Source organism: Eptatretus burgeri, chromosome 18, assembly GCF_056783735.1.
Source record: "Eptatretus burgeri isolate ZD-2024b chromosome 18, Ebu_testis_v1, whole genome shotgun sequence".
NCBI lineage: Eukaryota > Metazoa > Chordata > Myxini > Myxiniformes > Myxinidae > Eptatretus > Eptatretus burgeri.
In genome coordinates, this window is record NC_140978.1 from 2,909,501 (window position 1) to 2,919,650 (window position 10,150).

Genomic DNA, 10,150 nt, shown 5'->3' on the forward strand with positions numbered 1-10,150 from the left:
AAAAGCAAAAAGTGAAAAGGGGTAAAATATAAAAAAAATAATAAAAAAAAAAAGTCCCTGTGCATGCAATGGGGAATCCAAATTAACATGAGTTGGTAGTTTCATGTCCAGTGATCAAATGTTTACAACTAAAGAAATGTAATTGAACATGCAGGTGTAGAATCTTAGAAACATTTAGCCATCCTAATTCTTTCCAACACCCTTTGGCTCATTAAATGGACTTGAATTGGTGAGGTTTTTTTCAGTCTTCTCACATGCAACCAACTGCTGTCACTGAAACGAATACACTATTAAACATTTTAAATGACAATTTTTTTATGAATTTCTGCAATTGCTTTACTGACGATTGCAGAAGTATTGGATGTCCAGTGTTCGAAGTGTGCAAACAATCATTCATTCTCACTTAAAAGTAATATATATATATATATATATATATATATATATATATATATATATATATATATATATATATATATATATATATATATTGTTGCGGCCACAGGTACCGAGACACCAGCTTGTCACTCAGGGGGATTAATCCCCGGTTGTCCTCAGGAGAGCTGGACCTGGGGCCACCGCTCACAATTAACGTTATGGTACGGTGGGTTGTTTAAAAACCACGAACGCCACCCAGTCAACCACGAGTTCCAGTGTCCGAAGTCTAATTATTCCGTTTAACTCGAGGTCACGTATTTACCTGAGCGGGGAGCGTGCCCTCGGCAAAGCACCAATGTTATCTCGATTACATTTTAATTAGGGCAGCCGAGCGTTATAACCGCTGGTGAGTGCTGACGATTTTTTGGTCAAATCCGTGGTAATTACCTCCCAGTCTATCTCTGTTCGGACAATGCCAGACCAATAGAAGGAAAGGACAAACACGGACAGGTTGGAAATCGACAAATAATTTATTAATAATAAAATAAATAAATAAAAAGAACCTTTTATTTGCTGAGATAAATAAAGAATGAATTTCAAAGCAAAATCAATCAAAATGCCAGAAAAGAGATAAAGAGCAGATGCTTATCGTGGGGTCGACTAACTTACAGTTAAACGCAGACAAGGGTACCCAGCAGATCAACAGGGGGAGGGGAGGGGGAGAATCGTCCCACTCACCAGAAAGTCGTCCGTGAAGCGAAAACATCCTGAAATGCATGCGTGTGTGTCATGTCCGTCGCCAGCACCCAACTTTGACGTGCACCCTCTCGCGGGGCAGCCTTGAACGCCAGTTGACGTCTGGAGGGCACCGAGATCGTCCGTTGTGGGTTTCGACGCTGGTGTTGTTCATGATCGACCCGTTCCTCACTTGTTGGCGGCACTGCTCACACCCACACGTGCACCACACGCTCGCTTGCCGAAGCACTGGAAGGGCGAATTGTCTCTTCGGCACTGGTCAGACACCCGCTTCTTGGTAACTTTTCTCACCCTTTGCTTTTTCCTCTCTCCTTTCGCTTTTCCTCTCCTCACTTTTTCACCTCAGACTTTTTCTCTTCAGAACGTATCTCTTTCTCCTCAGAACGTATCTCTTTCTCTTCCGAATGTCTCTCTCCTCACAGAACGTCCCTCTTTCGCTTTTTCCTCACTTTTTATATCTCAGAACGTCTCTCCTCACAGAACGAACCACTTGATTTCTCTCGCTCGTTTTTATATCCCTGGGCCGTCTCCGTGGGGTGCCGTCTGCCCCAAGCTCACCCCGCCCCACTCGGGCATGGTTACCATGACGACCCGTGCACTCTCAAAAAAGGCAGGCGTCGGAGCTCGTGAAAGAATGTTGCTGAGGAAAAAACGAGGGCGGGCTTCAGAGCTCGTGAAAGAAATGAGTGTGAACGTGTCTGTCGTAAAGAAAAAAGCTTCCCATAAGAGAGGGGATATATCCTTTACCCTTCTCAACACATCACATTTAAGATCCCATTAGACATGGGGATGGGGCTAATCTGAAAAGGCATTAAAGGAAATAACTGTCTGAGGACCTGGATGTGTGGATGCATTTATCAGACCGGATTCTAAAGTCCGTAACAATATACATATATATGTGTGTATATATATATATATATATATATATATATATATATATATATATATATATATATATATATATATATACATATATATACATATCCATACACATACACAATCGTTCATCGGCTCGCTGTGCTCGCCTCACCACACATCGCTACATTGGGACAAACTCCGCCACATAATTCAAAACACTTCACCGCCACGTTACTGAAAACACACCACCAGATAACGGCAAAATTATGAAGAACACCTCACCTCCACATCATTCAAAACGACTCCAACTGTGCAATTAAAAACAACTTACCACACATCGCAACAGAGACAGGCTTGTTTTAACTGAGGATAGTATGTGAGTTGCCGTGTTGTCATGATTTACACCAAGCAGAATTCAAACATTTATTTTGCAAATTGAATTGTAATATTGGTGATTAATTGCATTTTTATAAGAAACTTAAGTTGAAGTTTTAGAAAAATAAAAACAAAGTTCTTTTTTTCAAAAAAATTACATCCTTAGCACATACACATGGGAGAGATAGGTGCAGCCCAGAAGTTTGAAATAGTTCAGTGACAACACAACACGTGAGATGCTGCACATATAAATATGTATATATATATATATATATATATATATATATATATATATATATATATATATATATATATATATATATATATATATATATTGCTACGGCTGGGAGTCTGGGTGAGAAGAGCACGATGAGGGGAAGCTTTCTCGGGTTCCCACCAGACTCCCGGAATCGCAGGCCATCGCACACGGATAACTCTGTGATGCGGCGGTCGCTAACCAACCGTGAATGCCAATAACTCAACCACGTGACTTCTGGTCCTCCGTCTAAGGTTGATCTGGTTACCTAAGAATAATCACGTGACCTAATTACCGGGGGACGCGCCCTCGGCACGCCTTGTCCGAACTGGGTCACCTTACCATGTCAGATGCAGCGGAGCAACACTGCCAAGGACGTACTAGCTAAAAGAACGGATTGTTCGGAATAAAGTCCTGGCTAGGCTAGAAAACGGACAATGCTGGATCAATGAAAGAAAAGACGAAAACGAGCTGAGAACATTGACATAAGCATTTATTACAGGCCGGTGAGGAAAAGCACGTGGCACAATGAATAGTAGTTTATTGTTGTATGAAAAGCAGGGATGGAAAGAAATGTGTGGTGCTACAATAAAACAAGAATCTTACAAAGCAGACACAGAGCAGACTTATACCAATATATCTTCTGCAATCTTAACTTAAAGCTCTGACTGGTGCCATTACATACACAAACACAAACAAAACCCAATAAAGAGGAATTAATTTGAAGAAAGGAGAGGAGGCCAACGGTCTCGTAATACTTTGCACGGTTGACTGACCGCGCTACCCAGTACGTTTTGGGGGGACGCTCTGCTGAGCGATCCCTGCTTGAGAGTTAGGGTTGTCTGATGAGAATGAGGTGCGTTGTCTCCTGCCTGGTTACGGTGCCAGCACAGTGTGTGCACGATCCAGAGAATGGGAAAGAGTGTCGGGCGTGAGGAAAGGATTTAATTGGAGCCAGGTGAGTCGGTTGTCCAGCGGCGAGAGGCAGCCGGAATCAGGTGGGTGGATGGAGGCAGCGGCGAGAGGCAGGCAGAAAAGGCGGGTGGGTGGAGCCAGTGGCGGGAGGCAGACGGAGAAGGCAGAGATCAAGAGCGAGTGGGCGGAGTGGCAGACGGGACTTTCGCAGCAGCAGGTGCATGCTAAGATCGATCCAAGGCCAGACAAAGAGGAAGACGACGACTATGGATGGCTTCGCGATCCGTCCTTTATAGGCCCTGCGGTACAGGGCGGGGCGCCGCCCCAAAGCAATGCATCGTCACCTGAATCGGGTGCTCCCATTGGGCCCTGGCCACCGCAAGGCCCAGCCGTCATGGCCGGAAGTGGCCTCATTGGGCATCTGGCGAGACATAGCGGAGCTGTGGAATCGTCTTGCTCCAAACTCCGTGATATGAATCGCCTTGCATTAAACTCACTGGCCATGCTCTGGCGACTGGCTGAGGGCCGCATCAGTCTCGCATGCCTGCTCGGGCACCACAGCATGCTGCGGTTGGTGGTGATCAATGCGCTTGTCCCATCCATACGCCATGCGGCCCAAGCGATCTGGGCCATACAGCATTCCTCTACTTTGTGGCAGCTGCATCAAGGCGGAGGTGCGAAAATATCCTCGCCGTCTGCGGGAGATATTGGTGGCCGCGGTGGTGAGCGAAGATCGATAGTAAGATGCCGTTGTGAACCAGCGCACAGACCCGAACAAAGAGGTGCGCTATTCATGCCCCAAACTGTGTGATGGTAAGAAGCCATTGTAATCAGTGCGCAGATCCAAATGAAGAGGTGTGCTATGCGTGCCCTGTACAGTGTGATGGTAATTATCACAGGGCTGAACTCGGGTCCGCTATCGTGCATGCGGCTATTTATCGCAGTGGTGATCCTCACAGGCAGCTGTCTGAGCACGGTGTGGGCCCCGATCTGTGCCATGGATTGAAGGAAAGGATTGGATATAAATCAGAGTTGAAAAGAGTGCGCCGCGCGCGTCCTACACAGCGTTGGGATTTGATGTATGGTTCTACTATTCCCTTAGACACCATATCTTGCAGCGGCGTATTTTTCCATTGTGTGTGTTGCCACTTCTTCTGGCCTCTGCAACGCCAGAGTGTGTTCCACTTACACAACTTGAATGAACGGGTTGCGTCACAGTCTTTTGCAGCATTCCAGCAATATATATGATTGGTGATGGTTGACTGCACTCATTGTGTGATTTTTTTTCCATTCTTATGGTAGAGGGTGTTGCTGCGGTTTTCACAGGTGGCCGTCTGGGTGCGGTGCCTGCTTGGATTTATTTCAGGATTAAGAGGAAAAGAGTTGGAATGAAGGTAGAGATATAATTAGACCTAACTATGGGACCCACACAACGCACTTCATCGCGTTTGACCCATTAGACATGAACGAAAGGTCTAACTGCATGTATACTCATGAAATAACTTTCTGAGGATCACTGTATGATGGATGCCATTGCCTTAGAGGCATGCGGTTTCCATAACAGCAACAATATACCCGGAAAGGTTTCCACCAGTGAGGTGTACCCGTGCTACACATGGGAAGGTGGTTGGGGGGGGAAGGTGAAGTGTTGTGATAAAAGTAAACAAACATAAGCATTAAAAAAAACTAACAACTGGGGTTACTGGGGCCTTTTGGGGCCACAAAAACGTATTTTATGACCTAATCGTCATTTGGAAACAGGAAGTGTATTTCTGGTGTTGTCCAAGAAATAGTTTGACATAGAAGCTGACTCATCAAGCGTTGCTTGCAAAAAATTGAGGAAGAGGTGGTAAAACAGGCACAACATAGTGTCCTTCACCGCAACATTGAGTGGGTGTTTCAGGATGGAACCTTAGAGCACCACAGTATTCCCACTCATCAGTCATGCTTCCCACAGGAATTATTAAAAGCACACCTTAGATTTGTAGCAGCATCAAATCTTCTGTTTCTAGCTTCTCCGTGAGACTCAGTGTCCCTTTCCCATACCTCCTCTCTGAAGCCTGAACTTTGTCTGGTCCGTATGTGAGCCTCAGTGTCCCTTCCTCTCGATAAGACAATTTTTTTCTTGTTTGTTTTTTCTCGGCATTTTGAACTCTTGTGGTACGTGTTGCACCTTCAAGCGTTCAAAAGTAAACAGATGCGGAAACTGTGAACAGGCAATGCCGAATCCACAAATTCTCGGGTGGAACCCCCAGGTAATTTCCTCATTCTGTTTTTAACTCATCCTCTCTATATTTTAATTCCAAACAGAATCATTACCTTCGCATTCTGCAAAAGGTTATGTTTTGGTCGGCGTGTATTTATTTATTTATTTATTTATTTGTAATCTTGTGATTCGTATAACTCAAAAAGTATTAAACCGAATTGCATCTAATTTGGTGGGATGATTGGTTATTAGCCAGGAAGCATTCGATTAGATTTTGGGATCGTTCGGGTCAAAGGTCAAGGTCAAGGTCACGAAAAGGTCAAAATCGTCTTTTTACGATAACACGGTCAATTTTTATTCAATTTGTATGCAACTAACGCCAAAATGTTCAGAATTCAACGCCTCATCTTGTGATATGCAATATGACACAATGACGCCCATACTCTTGTTACCGGTTAGGGGTCAAAGGTCAGGGGGGTCACGACCTTGAAAATATGCGGTTTTTGTCATAACGCGGTCAATTCTTGTCCGCTTTACATGAAGCCAGCACCAAAATGTTCAGAATTTAATGCCCAATCTTGTGACACAATGACGTCATAACACATGTCACCGGTTGGGGTAAAATGTCGGGGGGGGGTCACGCCCTTGAAAAATATGCGGTTTTCGGCATAACTCAGTCAATTCTTATTCGATTTGCATGAAATCAGCATCAAACGAGATTACCTTCTCTTGTTGAAACGTTGTATTCACCGAGCTTGCGAGTGAAGACTCGCCAAAACGACGTGGGTTGATTGTTGTTTAGTCCATAGCCCCCCGAAAGTCGGGGGGGGGTCATGACATTATAGATATGTGGTTTGTGTCATAAGACCATTCATATGAAACCAGTTCCCCACACTCATACCAAGAACAAAAAAGTAGTGGCGGCGAAGGTATGCGCTCTATGAGTGCCCGTTCTAGTTATAGTCATAAATTAATACCATACCATTACTATTACAAAATACAAAAAAAACTCGTGTGGAAAATGAATATTAGCGCCATTCTCACGTGACACCCAATACTGATGAAGGATGGTTACAAAACGCTTCGTACGGATGGAAAATTAAAATCACCAGGAGAGTACCCGCACTATGGGCGATCTTGCTACTTCCGCCACCGAAGGTGGATGAAGGTTATGTTTTACCCCTGTCCGTCTGACGATTTTTGGCCAAAGTTTTCAAGCAATCGTTCTGAAATTTTTTGTGTGTGTAGGTGACCGCCAGGAACAGCAACGCAAAATTTTGGTGAAGATCCGAATCCGGATCCGGATCTGAGAATTTTTAAAGTGATTCTTTACCATTGAGAAATTGGAAATTGGGCCGAGAGAGAGAGAGAGAGAGAGAGAGAGAGAGAGAGAGAGAGAGAGAGAGAGAGAGAAAGAGAGAGAGAGAGAGAGAGAGAGAGAGAGAGAGAGAGAGAGAGAGAGAGAGAGAGAGAGAGAGAGAGAGAGAGAGAGAGAGAGAGAGAGAGAGACAGATGTGTATATATATATATATATATATATATATATATATATATATATATATATATATATATATATATATATATATATCTCCCTTAAGAGAGAGCATATACGTAAAATATATACATATATACGTAAAATAAATACATATATACATCTACAAAGTAAAGGGACTGAGCATGCTGTGTGCTCCACTTACACAACTTGAATGAACGGGTTGCGTCACAGTCTTTTGCAGCATTCCAGCAATATATATGATTGGTGATGGTTGACTGCACTCATTGTGTGATTTTTTTTCCAGGTCTTGCTTTACACGTTGTCTCGTCTGAGTCATCACACTATGACTCATGAGCAGAGAGGCAATCTGAAGTTTCTTGCCAAGCTTGGCAAAACACCTTCTGAATCTTATGCAATGCTGCAGAAAGTCTACGGGGAAGAAACGATGTCATGTACACGTGCATTTGAATGGCACAAGAGGTTCAAAGAGGGACGGGAGGAGGTTGAAGACGATCCACGGTCTGGAAGATCTTCAACGAGCAGAACGGCGGACAATATTGAGCGTGTGAAGCAGATGGTGCAAGCAGATCGTCGACTTACAGTGCGGATGATTGCTGAGGAACTTTTCATCAACAAGGACACTGTCTGGAGCATCATCACTGAAAATCTCGAAATGTGCAAGGTGTGTGCAAAGATGGTCCCCAAGCTGTTGTCTGAGGACTAGAACCAGCAGAGTCACTGTCTGTCAAGACATTATTGAGTGCCTCGAGGACGATCCAGACCAGCTCAGACGAGTCATTACTGGCGAGGAATCGTGGATATTCGAATACGATCCTGAGAACAAACAGCAGAGTCGTCAGTGGAAAAGTCCAGCATCACCAAGACCAAAGAAAGCAAGGATGTCGAAGTCGAAGGTCAAGGTGATTCTAATCGCATTTTTTGACATCAAGGGCATCGTCCACTTCGAGTTTCTACCACAGGGTCAAATAGTGAATCAATACGTGTACAAGGAGATCGTCCGGCACCTCATGAGATCAGTCTGGGACAAGAGGGGGGATCTGTGGGAGAACAACGCCTGGGTGCTCCACCACGACAACGCCCCTGCTCACAGAGCCCTGAGCATCCGACAGTTTCTGGTAGAGAGGAACATGCCAACTCTGGAGCAACTCCCGTATTTGCCAGACTTGGCCCCTTTTGATTTTTTCCTATTCCCCAAGCTCAAGGGAGTGATCAAGGGGATCCGATTTCCTGATGTGGAGGCCATCAAAAGGGCCGTGATGACAGAGCGCCGGAAGATTCCAGAAGAAGCCTTCCGGGGGTGCATCGAAGCGTGGAAGAAGAGGATGGATAAGTGTGTGAGACTGGAGGGAAACTATTTTGATGGGGACAAGCTGTGATTTCAATATATTTTTTGGAATAACATTTCTGTGAAGTCAGTCCCATTACTCTTTAGACGGACCTCGTGTGTGTGTATATATATATATATATATATATATATATATATATATATATATATATATATATATATATATATATATATATATATATATATATATATATATATATATATATATATACATATATATATATATATATATATATATATATATATATATATATATACATATATATATATACACATATATATATACACATATATATATATATATATATATATATATATATATATATATATATATATATATATATATATATATATATGTATTCACTTCGGACCATGGTGTCTGTCTGTGGATTAGTCTGTCTCCCATTTAAGGTGACTGCTTCTCACGCTGAGTTTGAAAAGCTCAACATTCATTTTTGAAATTGTGGGAGAACACGTATGAATAACGTGGATGCCAAATTTTATTTCACAAGCAGGATATTCTCCGCTCTTTTGAGACAAATCCAACCTCTGCCACCCAACGCTGTGGCACCATTCTGCAGTGGATGGTGAAAGTCGGCCAGAGCTTTGGCTCTGAGTGAAACCAAGAGGTCAACCGAATTCATCTTTTTTAAAGTGCATGAAATAATTTAAATTGATAGATTAACTTAAAATTTTCCCATCACTCGGAATGGGTACTTTTGCTTGCTTCTCCCGTCACTGGGGAAGTGTACTTTTGCTCGTAGAAGACAAGTTCAAGACGAGTATCAAAAGGACTGCACAAGATGGGTATCCGCACTACCAAACCTCAAGAGGACCAGGGTTATCAAGTGAAGATGGATTGCAAGGTTCAAAACCATCCTCCATACAGTCCATCGTTTCATCTCTTGAGACCACTCAGAACATCTGATGACATTGAGTTTACAAAAAATGATGACATTAAAGCACGTGTCATGAATGGTTACATAGCGGTAAAAAAAAAAAATTATGTAGAGGGCATCAAACACTACTAAACCAATGGGGCAGCTGTGTATCTGCAGCAGAAGAATTTTAGAAATATGTGGTGTTACCAAATGCGCTGTACTTCTTATTTCATTGAATCAGCAAAGAACCCATCCTTATAGATGGGTTAATTCCTCCAGATTTTCACACGGGATAAGTCACCCCATAATTGACATCTTTTATTATGACTTGTAATACCTCATCCCACTGGGAACTGCATTTTGCCATACATATTTATGCAGAGAAATTGGGGTCCTCACCCCCGCCCACCCCTCCACCCTGCAACCCCAGGACTGAATTTATTTCACTGCCTGTAACCTTCCCATGCACTCCTCGAGTACAACTGGAAGTTTGCAACTCATTCCATACAACAGTTCCAGGAATGTACTGTATAGAGGTCAAACATACAAACAGATACATCTCAAATTATAGTGTGATAAAAAGTCTAGTCGAGATAGAAAGACACATATACATGTATTCAAGTGTTTGATTTTAAAAAATACTGCAGCCAGTAAAGAAGACATTAAA

The 10,150-nt window shown here is 43.0% G+C and overlaps 1 long non-coding RNA gene across 1 annotated transcript in view; it reads right to left on the reverse strand.

Annotated features, from left to right (window-relative positions):
* LOC147008475 (uncharacterized) overlaps positions 1-1,591 on the reverse strand; it is a 78,439-nt gene extending 76,848 nt beyond the window's left edge. Inside the window, exon 1 of the long non-coding RNA XR_015053382.1 lies at positions 1,114-1,591. This is a non-coding gene — a long non-coding RNA (uncharacterized LOC147008475). The remainder of the gene's footprint in view (positions 1-1,113) is intronic.
* Between the last annotated feature and the right edge of the window lie 8,559 nt (positions 1,592-10,150).